Genomic DNA, 18803 nt, shown 5'->3' on the forward strand with positions numbered 1-18803 from the left:
GATAGCTAGGTAGAGAGGTAGAGAGGTAGATAGGTAGATGATAAGTGATAGGTGGATAGAGACACAGACAGATATAGATGACAGATGGATGATAGATAGATAGATAGATAGATAGATAGATAGATAGATAGATAGATGATAGATTATAGGTAGGTAGGTAGGTAGATAGATAGGTAGAGAGGTAGAGAGGTAGATAGGTAGATGATAAGTGATAGGTGGATAGAGACACAGACAGATATAGATGACAGATGGATGATAGATAGATAGATAGATAGATAGATAGATAGATAGATAGATAGATGATAGGTAAGTTGGTAGGTTGGTAGGTTGGTAGGTTGGTAGGTAGATAGATAGATAGATAGATAGATAGATAGATAGATAGACAGACAGACAGACAGACAGACAGATAGACGGATGTCAGATGGATGGATGATGGATAGATAGATGATAGAGAGAGAGAGAGAGAGAGATGATAGATTGATAGATAGAAAGACCAGACAGATTATATCTTCTTACATTTGCAAAAATAAGGGACACCTCCTATCTCCCTTGGATATCTTTACTGTCATTTAGCCTGCATTTCTTTAAATTAGACTGATAACCACATGAGGGCAGCAGAGCCCAGATGTGCAGAAACAAAAGCAGGTTGAACATCATCTTGGTTTAATAGCGCATATGCGCATTACAAAGGCAATCTGTGAATGCTCCATGCTCACCCACCATCCTTTTGTTCTGCTTCCTCTTTCTGCCTTCCCCCACAGTGCAGACATTTTCCTGTTTCTACCTCCTGGCTTGTTCTATCTTAACCAAATCAAGCAGTTCAAACCTCTTGGGGCAGAGACTGGAAAGGGTGCTGAATTTTCATGCACACTCCCCTGAAAACCATGGGGCTACACCACAGCAAAATAGAACTGTGTGGATGAGGTTTGTTTCACTCTCGAGGTTGGAAACGCCATATGGGAATCCACATTTCTGCCAAGTTAAATAGAGAAGGGTATTTTTTTCCCACTTAAAAGTCCCATTTATACAGGGAAGAGACTGAATGCAATAGCATTTTAAGAAGCCCCCCCCCCTTTAATTCTCTCTGCCAGATGAAAGAGGAAAAATATTCTGGGCACAGATCTTCCTCACCTTCCCCCCCTCGACATGTGCCAGAGTCTGGATGCCAACCCAGTAAAAATACTTTCCATATTTCAAACCATCTATTCCCAAACGGAAATAAGTCCACAGATCCTGCTGGTAACTCATGTATACTCCCTCTGTCTGTACAGAGAGCCATGCAAAATTTCCTTTTTTAAAAAAGATCCACTGATTTATTTTTTCTGCATCACAACACACCCTGGATTCCATCTATCACTTCTTCGGTGGAGAGATTCTTGCTCAGTGGCTATCTATCTATCTATCTATCTATCTATCTATCTATCTATCTATCTATCTATCTATCTATGTAATACCTGCTTAGTGCAGGATGTGGGTGGAACAATCTATTCCCCCCCGACCCTTGATAAATTAAAGTGGACCTTGGGTTTATCCATTCCCAGCTTCACTTTACGAGGGTAGCTACAAGAAGGAGTACAGAAGAACTTGGTTCTATCTTTCATACAGTGGACCTGGAAGTTCACTTAAGCACAGTGGTGGTTAGTTTAAACAAGCCGTCTTCAGTAACACTTACAGGTAGTCCTTGACTTATGACCATAACTAGGACCAAAATTTCTGTTTCTAAGCAAGGCGCTTGTTAAGCGAGTTGTAGCCCATTTCACATGTGCAGAAGCATCGGGGTGGGTGGGTGGAGCCTCTCGCCACGGACGCTATTGGTTCACACAATCCGGGGCGAACCAGGAGCAACCCACCACTGGCTCCGAGGTAAAAGGAGTGAGATTGTTTGAAACATCAGAGAACTAACATGAACTCACTTCAGGGCTTCCCCAAGGTGGTCAGTATTGATCCCCAACGTCTTGCTTATTTATTTATTTATTGGATTTTTAAGGTCTCCTATCTTAAACAACTCTGAGCAGCTTAAAAGGTAAAGGTAAAGGTTCCCCTCAGACATATGTGCTAGTCGTTCCCGATTCTAGAGGGTGGTGCTCATCTCCGTTTCAAAACCGAAGAGCCAGTGCTATCCAATGGCATCTCCCTGATCATGTGGCCAGCATGACTAAATGCCAAAGGCGCACCGAATACTCTTACCTTCCCACCAAAGTGGTCCCTATTTTTCTATTTGCATTTTTTATGTGCTTTCAAACTGCTAGGTTGGCAGAAGCTGGGACAAGTAACGGGAGCTCACCCTGTTATGCAGCACTAGGGATTCGAACCGCTGAACTGCTGATCTTTTGATCGACAAGCTCAGCGTCTTAGCCACTGAGCCACCACGTCCCTGCTTACAACAACCATAAAATCAATAAATAAAACAATAATAAAAACATTAAACAAAAACTCTCCGCTGTAAATCCTCCACTTAGGATAACCCGCAGCAATCTCAGCTGCCATTCTTCTGTGTGTTCTTCCCCTACAATACCAGCACCTCGGTAAAAATTCCGGTCTTAATGGTCATCCAGAAGGCTGGAAGGATGGGCACCTGTATAGACTGGATTTGGCATTATTATCTACCTATTGAGTCCTCCTCAAGGAATTGAGATAGGCAGATGTTGATGTTCAACGGTGTTAGCGGTATTGTCGCAGGATGTAAGCTGTTCCGAGTAAAGCCGCCCTTTGTAATTGACTGATGGCGATTTTGCCAATGTTGATGGTATTCAAGTGGTTCTCCATATATTTTGGGATTGCACCCAAGGCACCTATTACTATTAACACTATCTTTGCTTTCTTTTGCAACAGTCAAGCTCTTCTATTTGCAGGTCTTTATATTTTGTGATCCCCACCACCACCCACCAGTTCCTTCTCTTCAGTTGTCTCCAGGTATTGTGAAATGTCCACCATCCAGAATTTTTTTTTGTCTTTATTATCAACAATTGTTAAGTCTGGGGTGTTACGTGGAGGGTGTGGGTCTGTTTGAATTCTAAAGTCCCAGAATACTGCAGACAAGTGGAATTTCTTGCAAAGATTCCAATGCCCCATTGTTGCTACTTAGTCATGTCATTGTTTATAATCAGTCTGTGTGAACTTCTTGCAAGCAGCTAACTAGCTGGTCCACTCTTTCTTCAGCTTCTTTGCAAATCCGGCATTTATTGTCTCTTGCTGCCTTCTCGATTCTGGCTTTGTATGCATTTGTTCTTAAGGTTCTGTCTTGTGCAGCCAGAATTAGCCCCCTGTCTCTTCCTTCAATTTTCTTGTTCTTAGCCATTCCCAGGCCTTGTTGTTATCTGCTTTGTCTGTTGTTGTTTTTTGTGTGTCCTGGCCATGTAATACTTTGCCTTACCATGTCTCTTTTCTAATCTTCATTTGATCTTTCTTGTAGACCAGTACAGCCTATTCAGTATTCAGTAAGCCTTGGTGACATACTACCTTTAATGTAAGGTGACCAGATTTTAACATTGGTAAAGAGGGACATTGTGGGCGTGGCTTATTTTGTGGGCATGGCTAGCTGGTCATGTGACCGGGTGGGCGTGGCTAGCTGGTCATGTGACTGGGTGGGCGTGGCTAGCTGGTCATGTGACCGGGTGGCCATGGCTATGTGTATAGGGTAAGGTGAACAGATTTTAACATTGGTAAGAAGGACACCATTGTGGGCGTGACTTGTGTGGGCGTGGCTTGGAGGCCATGTGACTGGGTGGGCGTGGCTAGCTGGTCATGTGACCGGGTGGCCATGGCTATGTGTATAGGGACTACTCAGAGGGCTGAAAAGTCATTTCTGACAGGTCCTCACACTTTTGACTGGTCCTCACACTTATGACCATCCTCACATTTATGCCCGTGCAGTATTCTTAACAACCATGTCACTCATTTCACAACTGCTTCTCTTCACCATGGTGACAAGATAGGGCAAAAACGTAAAATGTGAAGACAGTCGTAAGTTCGAGGACTGGTCAAAAGTGTGAGGACCAGTCAAAAATAACTTTTTCAGCCCTCTGAGTAGTCCATATGCACAAAAGGACTAACCAGAGGGCTGAAAAAAGTCATTTCTGACAGGTCCTCGCACTTTTGACTGGTCCTCACACTTATGACCATCCTCATATTTATGCCCATGCAGCATTCTTAACAACCATGTCACTCATTTCACAACTGCTTCTCTTCACCATGATGATAAAATAGGGCAAAAATGTAAAATGTGAGGACAGTCGTAAGTTCGAGGACTGGTCAAAAGTGTGAGGACCAGTCAAAAATAACTTTTTCAGCCCTCTGAGTAGTCCATATGCACAAAAGGACTAACCAGAGGGCTGAAAAAAGTCATTTCTGACAGGTCCTCGCACTTTTGACTGGTCCTCACACTTATGACCATCCTCACATTTATGCCCGTGCAGCATTCTTAACAACCATGTCACTCATTTCACAACTGCTTCTCTTCACCATGATGACAAGATAGGGCAAAAATGTAAAATGTGAGGACAGTCATAAGTTCGAGGACTGGTCAAAAGTGTGAGGACCAGTCAAAAATAACTTTTTCAGCCCTCTGAGTAGTCCATATGCATTAAAGGATACAGCAATAGAGAGGGATGAAGGAATGGAAATTAGAGTAGGAGTGAGGGTAAGAGAGGGAGGAAGAGAGGAGGAGAAGGAGAAAGGAAGAGGAAGTAGGGAGGAGAAAAAGAGGGTGGGGGGAAGAGAAAGTAAGAAGGAAAGAAAAGAGAGTGGTGGTAGGTTTGAGGAGAAAGATCGCTGTACAATAAAAAAGATGAAAGGGAAGAAAGCCAACCCCAAGCAAATATAAAGATATTAAGATTAAGAATGAATTGTTAAACTTTAAAGAATAAAAGAGAACAAATATGAATAAATAGCAATAATTAGAATTTAGAAACACACATACAAACATGCAATGTATTTTCTTTGAACAGAATATTTGGCTGGTTCACAAATTTAAACAGCGTTTAGTCATTTCAATTAAATTTACAATTTCTATATTTCCTTTTTGCCATATTTATTCCTCATCTATTTTTTTAAAAAAACAATATTACCCTTCATCCTCATCTCTAATCTTAATCAAATTCAATTTTTCCCTTCTATTCTATATTATACCCCTTCCCATTGTCATCTATTTTTATATCCATCCTCACATTGGTTAATTATGTAATTATGTAATACAGTTGTTTAATACAAATTCAACATTTTAATATAAATCAATTAGTTATATAACTATATTTTTTTGTATATTAATCAATATGAACATGAATATTCCAATTATTTCCATGCAATCCAATTTCTTACAAATCAATTAATTATATTTACCAATAATAATAAACCAAATAATTTCCCCCATATATTCCTCCAAACCACAACTTAACCATTTCTGCTTTCAACACAATATACAATTATTAATAGTATCTCAATTATTACAATTCCCTAGTTAAATAGAGCTTTTTTTCTTTTGTGTTTTAAAATCCAAAATTTCCCATTGTTTGCAGTTTTGTACCTACCTTTTTTGGTGAGGAAAAAGAAAAAGAAAGAAATCTGTCTCTGCCTCATTTTGTCACGTTGCAGGTTTAGTTTCGCTTTCGCCTGTTTTCAGTATAGCTAGGGGGGGGGGGGAAATCTGCTCCAGGAACTTTTTGCAGCTTTTCGCAGCTAATTAACCTAGCGGAAGCTGTTAACAGGGGCTGTTTTTCTATTTTTGCAGGCATGGGTCTATTCATTTTTTTTTTTAACACTGATCAGCTGTAGGTCGGCCCTTTGAAGCCCCGCGGCAAGAGTTTAAAGAGTTTTTTTCCCCTCTAGCCATCAGCGGGGATTCAGGAGGCAGAATGAAAAATCGGGACTTTTTTAAAACGCGGCGGGACGCGGGACAAATTGCTCAAAAGCGGGACTGTCCCGCCAAAAGCGGGACGTCTGGTCACCTTACTTTAATGCATTTTCTTCATTGTCCTTCAGTTATTCTTCCAGTGCCTTTGCTTCTTCTTCAATTGTCTTCTGTATATTTGCAACATTCCATGCCCAATTACTTTCCTGGTAAGTACAGTCTCCCAACATTGCTGCATGGATGAAGGGCACGATTGTCATTATTTTTCTGATCTTCCTACTTAGGGCTTTTAGTTTTTCTTATTACAGTATTCTTGTAGTACTACAGGTAGTCCTTGACTAATGACCATAATGGAGCCTGCCCATTATGGCTGTACGTTGTGGCAGTCACAAAGTGGGTCATCACATGACTGACCCAATGTTATCACTTTTTTACAGTGGTCATTAAGAGAATCTATTGATTGCTATGGGGCATATTTGCTGGAAACTGGAAGAAAACATCAGCTTTCAGCAAAAACGTTGCAAATTGTGGTTTGTTTACGGTGACCATGGGATGCTACAAATGGCCGTAAATGTGTGGCCGCATGATGTCTTGTCACATGACCTTGGGGGGGGAGTGGAATTTTGGAACCAGGTTGTAAGTACTGTTGTAATTTCAAACAGTTGTTAGGTGGCTGGTCATAAATTGAGGGCTATTAAAGTAATATGGGAGTCAATGGGAGTCTGAAACTTTATAAAAGAGCCAAAAGCAGGAGACAGTCCTAAGGTAAATTTGTGAACAGACTGACTGAACATAGAATAAGAGAGTTGGAAGGGATCTTGTAGGTCATCTAGTCCAACCCCCTGCTCAAGCAGGAAACCCTAAACCCATGATGGCGAACCTATGGCACACATGCCACAGGTGGCACATGGAGCCATATCTGTGGGCACGCGAGCGTTGCCCTAGCTCAGCTCCAGTGTGCATGCGTGCGCCGGGCAGCTAATTTTCAGGCCTTCCTGGAATTCAGGAAATGGGCTGTTTCCGGCCTCCAGAGGGCCTCTGGGGGGTGGGGAAGGCCATTTTCGCCCTCCCCAGGCTCCTAGAAAGCCTCTGGAGCCTGGGGAGGGCGAAAAAATGGGACTTCCAGTCCCACTGGAAGTCCAGAAACGGGCCATTTCTGGCCTCCAGGGGGATGGGGAAGGCCGCTTTCGCCCTCCCCAGGCTCCTAGAAAACCTCTGGAGCCTGGGGAGGGCGAAAAAATGGGCCTACCGGGCCCACCGGGCCATCGCATGCTAAAAGCAGGGGGAGCACACATACATGCGTTGGGGGGGCTGGGCGCAATGAATTATGGGCACTCCCCCCACTTTTGGCATGCGACGGCAAAAAGGTTAGCCATCACTGCCCTATACCATTTCTGACAGATGGCTGCCCACCTTGACATAAACATATCAACATGCATGCGCAGGTTATTTCTTATACATGCATGGATAATCTGACCCGTGAAGTTTGGGCCAGTGCATTTGAAGAGGGCCTGGGTGGAAGAGGTTGTTGTAGAATTGTTTCCATACCAAGCAAACCATTTTGATAATCTGCCACCTGGAATGAGGCCGCATGACTGGGTCACCTTTCAGCCAGCACCTGAGATTTCATTCCACTCAAGCCACATAGTCCATTTTGCCCCTCCCCTTCTGAGATTACAGCTGCATATTTTCCCACCTGATCGATGCTTATGCTTAGTTTTCCTTAGATCAATCTGTCATAAAATTGTAAAACTACAGGGGTCAAGTGAAACATTGGGTTTTAAAATGGCTCACTGGGATTTTCCGTCTCACATTTATTGCACACAGCTCTTAATGCAGGACAAGGTTTTCCATGATATGTGCAAAAAAATACACTCTGGCCTGGCAGTAAAGAAGGGTCTGCTTTAGAGGCTGCAACCTGAGCCAAATGTAGAAAAAGCCTCTAGAGGGCTACCTTGGCAGCCTATAGCAAATATTGTTAATGCAAAATAGAAAAGCCAAATTCTATTTTCTGTAATGTGTATTACAACTATAAAGCATTGGGGTCAGCTGCTCTTTCACACTGGTTATGGGTAAATGGCATGCACATTATTTTCCCCCTTCTGTTCTTGCACTTACAATTCTATTTACAAAAAAAAAACAGGGAGAAATCAAAAGAACTTATTTGAGATGATCCACAAGCCTGCCATGTATGCGAGCAGGTTGATAAAGAAGGAATGCTGGGGTGACATTCATGTCTCAAAGATCTTTTGTGTAGGGAAACTAAAGGATTACAATTATGCAGTGTTTACTCCAAAATGAAATCCCTTTTGAGTTAAATGAAGTTCACTTCAGCAGTTCACAATTGCAAATTCAAGGCCAGGTGGGATAATAGATCAACAGAAGTCATTTTAGCATGTATGAGAAGTGCAAAGAATGAAACAAAGTGTTTGCAAAAATAAAGAAAAATTACCTGAGGCGCATCCCAAGAAAAAGAGGGATACCACTGATTTTTTTTCCCCTTTTCATTTTTTGCATAGATTGTGCAGTATCGGTGATGATAGATAGATAGATAGATAGATAGATAGATAGATAGATAGATAGATAGATAGATAGGCAGATAGATTCTTGGGGAATATGTTTTATCCTTTGTTGTGGTCCATCAGCAGCCTGGGGAGCTGGCAGCGGAATCGGGCAGTGAGGAGGCTGGGGAGGACAATGGGCCAGTCCTGGAGTCAGGGAAAGGCCCAGAAGAGGGCTCTGTGTCGGAGGCAAAGATGGGACCAGGGCCATCTGGGAGCAATGCGCTGACTCCGGAGCTTCTGGAGGCGGATAGCAGAGAGGCAGAGGAACAGGAGGAGCCTGTTCCTAGTGCACGCTTGCGAAGAGCTGCCAGAAGGCAAGAGCAGCTAAAGCAAAAAGAACGACTTGGGAGTAAGGCCAGGAGATGATTGGCCCCTCCCAAAAGGCTTAAAAGAGCAGCAAGGGCATCTCTTGCTTCTGAACTTCGTGGGGTTTTGTTAAGAAAAGCCTTTGGCAGGATGCCAAAGATTGGTGATAAGGCCGAAGGACTGTTTATGAAGAATTTGTTTTGGAATTAATTTGGACTAAGCTGAGAATGAAGTAATTCTCAGCTGTTCTAATAAAATATGTTTGTTTAGGACTGATTGTGTCTGGTAATAACTACTTGGGCCTAGGTCACAACATCCTTATTGTTGATGGAAGACACATGCCTGTCACTGGAAACAAGACTCAACTGGCCATTTATTCAACTTCTATGCGTAAGGGAAGAGCAGAAGCATCAGGTCCCTCACTTTATGCTGCAAAATAACCTGGGCTGGCTTTGATCACAGGTCTTAACCCTCCAAATAAGAATCATAAGGCTGTGATTGTCTGTGGTGCTCTGTGCAATAAAGCTGTTTTTATACGGGAACGTTTTTGGTATTATTGAAATCCTCCTACAATTAGCTGAAAGTGAAATTGAATAGCAGTCCTCAGTACATTTATTACAGTATTGTATTATTCAACGATGTATTTTCCATTCAACCCAGATGCTCCTGTCGTGTTTACTGAGAAGTCAATTTCAATCCATAAATGCCTCTTTCAAAGTTTGCAGAGTTAAACTGTTTATGACTTCTTGACGATCCAGGCCTGGAACTTAGTGGTTAATTCCCTTTTAAATGCTTTTGAATAGCATCTCTTTAATTTTCCCTCATTGCCAATTGCTGGCTGGTTAATTATGGCTTTTCCTCCATTACTCTTGTTACCGTGGTTCATTTTGATATAGCAAGATAGTACCATCAGAGGACTTCATGAGATTGTATTAATTGCTTTTAGTGAGCATTTTAGGCACAGCACATTAGGGGTGGGAATAAACATAAATCTTCAATATCGGTGAGAGGTACTGGGTAAAAGAGGTATGTGATTGCAGGATGATTGCTTGACACTATATGAGTATAAGAGGATCTTCTGTTCTGAAAACAAAGTGTAGAATACTGTAATTCACAAGTACGGAATCTGAATTACTATATCACAGTCTGGCATTTTGAAATTCCAGAATTTTAGTATTTAAAAAACTGATAAAAATGAAAGACTGCACATGCAAACATCTGCAAATAGTTTATTTGTTTCCAAAACCATTCCTGGACAGTACTATCAGCTGGTAGAAATCTCCAGTGAGGAAATGGTCAAGAGTAGATTTAATTTAATTTAATTTAATTAATTCAATTTATATGCCGCCCCTCTCCAAAGGCTCAGGGCGGCTCACAATATATTTTTAAAAATCATTATAAAACACATTTAAAAATTAAAAACATTAAAAACATTAAAAACTCATTCATGCCATTCATGGTTGGATCTCGCCAGATCACAAGAGTGAGATCAACGGCCCCAGGCCTGCCAGAAAAGCCAGGTCTTCACCGCTTTTCGGAAGGCTAATAGGGTGGGGATGGTCCAGACCTCAGGAGGTAATTGGTTCCAGAGAGCTGGGGCAGCCACAGAGAAGGCCCTCCCCCGTGGGCCCGCCAGCCCGCATTATTTAGCTGACGGGACCCGGAGGAGACCAACTCTGTGGGATCTTACCGGTCGCTGGGAGCCATCAGCAAAAGGTGGTCTCGAAGATAACCTGGCCCTAAGCCATGTAGGGCTTTAAAGGTAATAACCAACACCTAGATAAATTTGAATTGAGCCAGGTGTTGATGTGATGCTCATCATCTGGATTCTCCATTGTAATATCTATGCCAGAGGGTCTCCAATTATGACCCTTTAATATGAATGTGTGTGACACCCTACTCAAAAAAGAAACTAAATAGTAAATAAGCTGCTGTGATTGGCTTTGATGGACAGCTAGATTCTGGGGCTTAGCCATCTTTCAAAAGTAATTTTATGTATTACGGTAGTTTTTGTCTTGGCTACAGCTTGTACAAGCAAGCCAGGAAGATTTTTGGCAGTGCTGCCACTTTGCTACACAAGCTTCATTAGGTTTTTAAAAATTGTGTGCCCCCTTCCTCTAAAGTTGCTTGTTATCCCCCAATGTTTGAAAACCCCTGACCCGTGCACATTAAAAATCAGCCTTTGCTTTCACAAATCCCTAATTGTGCTGCTGAAGTGCCAAGGATTCTAGTCTTCCTTCTGGTTTCTATGCCATGAGGTACTCAGGAGAAAATCCCACAACTCCCAAACAGATAGATGTGCACTTGTTTGCAATGAGATGTGTGACTTAGTTCCAGGGGTGAAATGCTCCCGGTTCGGACCGGATCATCTGATCCGGTAGTGATGGAGAAGGGTGGTTCGGAGAACCGGTAGCAAAAAACCTGCACCCCCACCCCCATGCCCAGCTGATCCGCACAATCATCAGAGGCTTTTTTTTTTATTATTTTTAAAAGCATTTTTTCTACAACCTCTTTGGCGTAAAAAAAAAGCCTCTGATGATCGTGTGGCTCAGCTGGGATTGTCAAAGGCTTTTAAAAGAAAAAAAACCCCTTTTTTTCTTTTAAATGCCACTGACGATCCAAGCTGAGTTGCCTGATCGGCAGAGGCTTTTTAGAAAGCTCAACTTGGATCGTCAGAGGCATTTAAAAGAAAAAAAACTTATTTTTCTTTTAAATGTCTCTGATGATCCAAGCTGAGTTTTTAAAAATGCCTCTGCCAATCAGGCAACTCAGCTGGGATCGTCAGAACCTTTTGAAAGCATTTTTTTACAACCTCTTTGCCGAAGAGGTTGTAGAAAAAATGGTTTTAAAAGTAAAAAAAAAAAAAATTGGCCACACCCAGCCAGTCACATTACCCCACCATCACCAAGCCACGCCCACAGAACCGGTAGTAACAAATTTTAGATTTCACCATTGCTTAGTTCCCTTCAAAGGAGCTGATCCTCTTTCTATGAAAGAATACCCCAGTTCCTTCTGTAGGGAAGGACCCTTTTGTCCTCTTTTGTGATGTCCATTTACTACTGTCTTTGGAAGGCTAAACACAGGTAGTCCTCAACTTACAACAGTTCGCTTAGTGATCATTGAAATTAGCAATGAAACTGAAAAAAGTGACATGACCATTTTTCACACTTATGACCGTTGCAGCATCCCCATGGTCACGTGATTTAGTCGGATGCTTGACAACTGCCTCACATTTATGATGGTGGCAGTGTGCTGGGGTCGTGATCCCCTTTTGCAACCTTCTGACAACCCCCCCCATTCACTTAACAACCGTTGTGTTACTAATTTAACAACTGCAGTGATTCACTTAACAAATGTGGCAAGAAAAGTCGCAAAATGTCGGCAAAATTCCCTTAACCAATGTCTCACTTAGCAACAGAAATGTTGCGCTCAATTATGGTCGTAAGTTGAGGTAGTGGTGAAATTCAAATTTTTTTTACTACCGGTTCTGTGGGCGTGGCTTGGTAGGTGTGGTGTGGCTTGGTGGGCGTGGCTTGGTAGGCGAGGCAGGGAAAGGATACTGCAAAATCTCCATTCCCACCCCACTCCAGGGGAAGGATACTGCAAAATCCCCATCCCTACCCCACTCCTGGAGGAAAGATATTGCAAAATCTCCATTCCCTCCCCATTCCTGGGGGAAGGATATTACAAAATCTCCATTCCCACCCCACTCTGGGGCCAGCCAGAGGTGGTATTCGCTGGTTCTCTAAACTACTCAAAATTGCCGCTACCGGTTCTCCAGAACCTGTCAGAACCTGCTGGATTTCACCCCTGAGTTGAGGACTACCCCTAGATGTTTCAAGAGAGCCGAAAACACAAATCACTTCCAGACCTTAAAAGAACCTAAAAATTCAGTGGCTTTCGTACTGACCGATTAAAAGGGGTGGGGGGGGGGAGATAATGGAGAATCCACAATTGGATAATACTGTATTAATTAATGAATACTTTATTAAGCATCAGCTAACATGTCACAAGGAGTCCTGCATGCTTTCGAGATCGCCGGAACTCTTCCTTGGGACAATTGCATAACGGAAGGATTTCTTTTTTTCCTCCCCTCCCTGCTCATATTGGAGGGGAAGGGAACGAAACCTGACCCTTTTGATCTAACCAGGCGACGGGAACGTCACGCTCACGACAGCGCGATCCTCCCACGGCGGCCTCGTCAACCCCGGGCAGCCCACCTCTTTGGCCTCGGGGCTAGCTCGGAAATGGGAAAACCTTTTTCTTTCCACTCGCCGCGGATTCTTGTCGCGGAGCCGGGGGGAAAAAAAAAAAGCTTACTGCACCGGAGGGAGGGGAGCCGCTGCGCGCACCAGGGCGTGTATTTTGGGCTCGGAGGCGTCTATTTTTAGCCCCCCATTGATGGCTGGGATTCCGACGACGTCAATCGGGTCTGGGCTTTGACGTCACGGAGACTCCTTCCTGGCCGGGGCCGAAAGGGCGGAGTTTGCAAGAAAATAAAGCCGCGGGCGGATGGGGAGAGCAGCCTTGTGGTGGTGGTGGACGGGTGGGGGGCGATTGTCGTCTTCGGCGCGGAAGTGGGCGAGAAGGACGACCGGCTGGCTGGCCCGGCTCACAATGCTTGGGGAGGTCAGGGCCCCGGAGGCCGCTTCCGGGCCGCTTTCCCCGGCGAGGAAGCCGAGAACCGGCGCTGCGGGGACGGCGATGGAGAAGGACGTGCAGCAGGTGAGAAGTGAAGGGACGCGCGCCCGGGCGATGCCCGTCCCTACACGGCGTGGTCGCACACACACACACACACACACACACACACACACACATATGATATACATATACATATACATATGATATACATATACATATACATATACATATACATATACATATGAGCCTTGGTAGTACAGGGGTTTAAGGCACCCTGTTATTAAGCTGCTTATTAAAACCAGCTGCCTGCAATTACTGCAGGTTCGAATCTCGCCAGGCTCAAGGTTGACTCAGCCTTCCATCCTTTCTAAGGTAGGTAAATTGAGGACCCAGTTTGTGGGGGCAATAAGCTGACTTTGTATAAATATACAAAAGGATGAAGGCTATTGCTGAGCACATTGTAAGCCGCCCTGAGTCTTCGGAGAAGGGCGGCATATAAATCAAATTAAAAAATATATATATACATATACATACACATACACACCCCTTTTAAACCCACCAGCCGGCAGGTCTGTCTGTCGGAAATCCAAGTCTCTCCCCCCTCCCCCCCTTGGGCTCCGGATTTCCTCCATCCTTTTTTAAAGCCTTCAGGGCGGCGCCAAACTTGAAAGTTGGTACCCTGGAGGGAAATGCAGAGGAGGCGAAGCAGGGAGCCGCCTGGTCTTGTCCTCCGTTCTTTTACAACCCTGAGAGACGCTCCATTGTGCGGGTTGGCGTAGTAGATGATCCAAGTTACCCTGCCTGGAGGCTGAGTGCTTAATACGGCCGGGCGGCTTTGATAGGCGCGCCAAAAGTGCTTTTTCAAAAGGCGATTGGACCCGGTTGTTGTTGTTGTTGTTGTTGTTTCCCCTTCGAGGAAGAGAACCCAAAGGTGCTTTTTTTTTTTCAGGAGGCAACCGGACTTTCTTGCTTTTTCTTTGAAAGACGTTTCGCTTCTCATCCAAGAACGATCTTCATGGATGAGAAGCCAAACGTCATCAAAGGAAGACCTTTAATGGTCGCTAACAATGTCGGAGATGGTCAGATAAGCTTCTGAGAAAATAATGGAAGGGTTGTATTGTTTTGCAGTTCAACTGGTCCCTTAGCGCTCTCTGTGGGGGTTTATCTTTGCCCTCAGGATGTAATTGGTTGTGGGTTTTTCTTGACACTACAAGTTGTAGACTGGAGATTGTTGTTAGTTGCGAAGTCATGTCCGATCCATCACGACCCCATGGACAACTTTCCTCCAGGACTTCCTGTCCTCTACCATCCCCCGGAGTCCATTTAAGCTCATGCTGACCGCTTCAGTGATTCCATCCAGCCACCTCATTCTCTGTCGTCCCCTTCTTCTTTTGCCCTCAATCTTTCCCAGCATTAGGCTCTTCTCCAGTGAGTCCTTCCTTCTCATTAGGTGGCCAAAGTACTTGAGTTTCATCTTCAGGATCTGGCCTTCTAAAGAGTAGTCAGGGTTGATCTCCTCTAGGACTGACTGGTTTGATCACCTTGCAGTCCAAGGGACTCGCAGGAGTCTTCTCCAGCACCATAGTTCAAAGGCCTCAATTCTTAGACTGGAGATAGGTAGTATGTTATCCCTCCCTCTCTGTTGAGAGAAGGTTGCTCAACATAAATGCCCTCTTTTACACCTCTTTCAAACCAAGGATCCTCTCTATCTAAAAGGGGTCCAGTTGCCTTTTGAAAAAGCACTTTTGAGACAACTACAGGTAGTCCTCGACTTATGACTACAATTGAGCTCAAAATTTCTGTTGTTAAGTGAGACATTTGTTAAGCGAATTTTGCTCCTTTTTACGAGACCTTCCTTGCCACGGTTGTTAAGTGAATAGCTGCAGTTGATAAGTTAGTAACCTGATTGTTAAGTGAATCTGGCTTCCCCATTGACTTCGCTTGTCAGAAGGTTGCAAAAGGGGATCACGTGACTTTGGGACACAGCAACAGTCATAAGTACAAACCAGTTGCCAAACATCTGAATTTTGATCACGTGACTATGGGGATGTTTCAAAGGTCGTAACTGTGAAAAATGGTCATGAGTCACATTTTTCAGTGCCATTGTAACTTTGAACGGTCGTTAAATGAACTGTTGTAAGTCGAGGACCACCTGGATGACTGAGGATCTCCACAGACATTTTACGGGTGCTTTTGTTATTTAGGGAATTGTGGGAAGGCATCTGCCTGGTTTCCCGCATTTTAATCCTTAGATGGGCACCTGGCTGGATCTTTACAGATCAGTTTTGTTCTTTGGGGTTATTAGGGGTTAGAACAGCCTTCACCAATGCAATGCCTACCTACCAGACTGTGGCATTAGAATTCGGAAGCTTTGATGGCATTGCATCTTCGAGACTTGATAAGATAATGTGTCCTGGCTGAATACTTGCATTGAATTATGCTGATGGAAGCCTATGGGTTGGGATCTAATTTCTAAAAAAAAATGCTCTGCTACAAACTTCAGTGTCCATTTCCTTTTCCTTTGAAGCCTGCAGACCCGAGACCTCATCCACACTTGGAAGAAGATTGCTCAAAAATTATTCTGCTGAGAAAGGAGGAGGTTTCATTTCTCCCTTTCCTACAAATGAATTAAATATGGTGGGCAGTCAGCTAGTCACCCAGCACCGCTTGGATAGAGTTTAGAGCAGGGCTGTCAAATTCCTGACCCGTGGGCTGGGTGCATCACACACTAGCCATGCCCACACCAGAGGTGGGATTCACTTACCTTCCCTACCAGTTCACAAATGTGAGCGCCTTCTACGCATGTGCAGTAGTCATGCATTACATCCGGGCAGGTGGGCGGAGCCTCCCGCAGTTGCCACTACCGATCCGCGCGATCCGGAGAGAACCGGCTGAATCTCACCACTGGCCCACACCCGGTTTAGCGAAAGAGGGAAAAGTCCTGATATGTCACATGACGACGCCGTGATGATGTGAGCTTGACACCCCTGGTTTAGACAAAGAGACTTGTAAGACCCTGTTGGGGGCTACATGTGTGAATGGAGTTAACTAGTATACACAATAAATAAATTTATTTAGTCCTTGGGGTGAAACTAAGTGTCCCTAAATCAAATTCTTTGTTTATACATCATAGACTTATTGCATAAGCCCACTTTGTGTTGGAGTTAGACCATCAAGAATCAGGTTGTGATACATTCTAAATACTTCCGAGAGCGATGTGCTTGATGAGGACAGTAAAACACTTTCTTAAAACAGTTCTCCTCTTTGCCCTCTGTTTGGAAGTCAAGCTAGTTTTGTTCCATGGCATTCACTTCTGAATTAAGCCAATTAATTGGCAATTAAATTAAGACTATTTACTTGGAAGGAAGTCCTGCTGAATTCAGTTGGACAGAGTCCACTTGTGTGGGCTTAGGCTTGTAGTCTTTAAATGTCACTGATGTGTTTGTGTGGGTGTATGTATATGTGTGGTGTGTAGTTGATTGACAAGCTAGGCATCTTTCTAGAGTGCAACCTGCTTCTCTTACTGGAATTGCAGTTCCAATTGCCACGTGGCTCTGGTTGATGATCTTGGCTGTGCTTCAAAGGGCTAGAATATCTTTTTATGTAATAGTTCTGAGCACTCCACTTTTCTTACCGTGCCACCCATCTAGTGAACAGTCTGCTTGAGATGTCAGTCAGGCTGGGTGTGTTAACTGCTCCTGCAGTCATCCTAGGTGAGCTTAATCTGAGCTTCCTCTTTTGGTGTGATTACTATATGCTTTTCTTTCATGGTTAAAACATGGAATCCATAATCCTTGTGGCTAAGAAATCAAGCTTGAAGCTATGTGGCTTCACTGTCCAGTGAAATAGTTAAGGCTGAAATTAGAATTGAGCAGTAAGCTTTTAGTGTCTTTTAACATGGCTATTTCCCGTGAAATGCTTTTTGACAATATTAGTTAATTTATTAATAAGCATTATAGCTGTTTTGAATGCATTGACTAAAGTAACAAATAATCAAAATTCTGTCACTCTGCTTTATTAATCTTGCTGGAAATTGTTAAGCAAGAATTATGCACTCAGAATATGGACTTCAGAATGCTAAGAAATTATAGGTTGTAGATGGATCCTTAAACTAAATTCACAGGTTTCTCTGGTCATTTTTTTCCTCCCGTTCAAGCATGTCCAATTCTCAGAGATGGCCTGGACAAGTCCCTACAGTTTTTCGGAAGTGATTTGTCATTGCCTCCTTCCTAGGGCTGAGAGAAAGTGACTGGCCCAAGCCATGCAGCTGGCTCTAGTCATTGTTCGTTTTAATTGTTTGTTGATTGTCATAGGTCTGACTCATACATAGAACTAAGCTATAAACCATTATTTACAGATTTGGGGTTTACAGCATTTGGATTTGTCTACATTATAATTTAGCACAAAGGATAAAGAAAAACATAGATTACAGCTGTTGCTTCTACCCTTGCCATTTGAGATTAAATGTTTGGATATGTCCACCATAAAATATCTTTTTTAAAAGCTATACAATAATTATTTCACTAAAGGCAAGGATGGAAGGGTAGGGGGTGTGTGCTTTTCTTGAAGGTCTCTTCAAGCCATGAATATTTATTTTCAACAGCAGAAATGCAGCCTTATGCCTCCATCCTACTTTGCTCTATTTAGCAACAAAAAATCATTGCATTAAGAGGAACCTGCTTGTTAAGTGGTATATAGAGAATTGGATGTCATAACTAATAGGGTCCCCTCAGTGACAATTCCCATAAGCTGATTTCTGATCCTTATAGGATTGTATTTGCACTCCAGGCTTTATTGATTGATGGATTGATTGATTGATGGATTGATTGATGGATTGATTGATTAGTTAGTTTGATTTATATGCTGCCCTTCTCCGGAGACTCAGGGCGGCTTACAATGCTTTTAAGCAATAGCCTTCATACTTTTGTATATACCTGCTTAGTAGGGCTTTTTGGCCCCCTCTAAGCAGTGTTCTATTTTATACAAGTCAGCTTATTGCCCCCACAAACCGGGTCCTCATTTTACCTACCTCGGAAGGATGGAAGGCTGAGTCAACCTTGAGCCTGGTGAGAATTGAACTCGCAGTAATTGCAGGCAGCTGGCAGCTAAATACTACTTTAACAGTAGTTTAGTCCACTGCGCCACCAGGCTCTAAAACAGACTAACATAAGTGATAGGCAAGTGACACTTCTCTAATCCAAAACCACATAATCACTTAGTTTGATGGAGCTCTCCCTTGGCAAAAGGAACCTCTTTTTATTAGGGAATTAAAATAGTGAAAACATGGCCAGCATTTCTTTTGGTGCGTTGAAATGTATTTTTACCTTATTTTATTTTAGAATTGGCCATACTGGGACTCAGGGATTCTCTTCTCAGTGTTGACTGGAAATATGTGGTTTAGGGGCTGACGAGGGAAGTTCCTTAATTTCAGATGGATTCCCTACCTG

The 18803-nt window shown here is 43.3% G+C and overlaps 1 protein-coding gene across 1 annotated transcript in view; it reads left to right on the forward strand.

Moving 5' to 3' along the window:
- The first annotated feature begins 13280 nt into the window (after nucleotides 1-13280).
- Nucleotides 13281-18803, forward strand: part of NR4A1 (nuclear receptor subfamily 4 group A member 1) — a 43014-nt gene continuing 37491 nt past the window's right edge. Inside the window, exon 1 of the mRNA XM_070937823.1 lies at nucleotides 13281-13440. The gene's annotated coding sequence lies outside the window, so the exon portion shown is untranslated. The remainder of the gene's footprint in view (nucleotides 13441-18803) is intronic.

The sequence above is a fragment of the Pituophis catenifer genome, unplaced genomic scaffold (genome assembly GCF_029215685.1).
Source record: "Pituophis catenifer annectens isolate HBS135680 unplaced genomic scaffold, rPitCat1.0.hap2 SCAF_2, whole genome shotgun sequence".
Lineage (NCBI taxonomy): Eukaryota > Metazoa > Chordata > Lepidosauria > Squamata > Colubridae > Pituophis > Pituophis catenifer.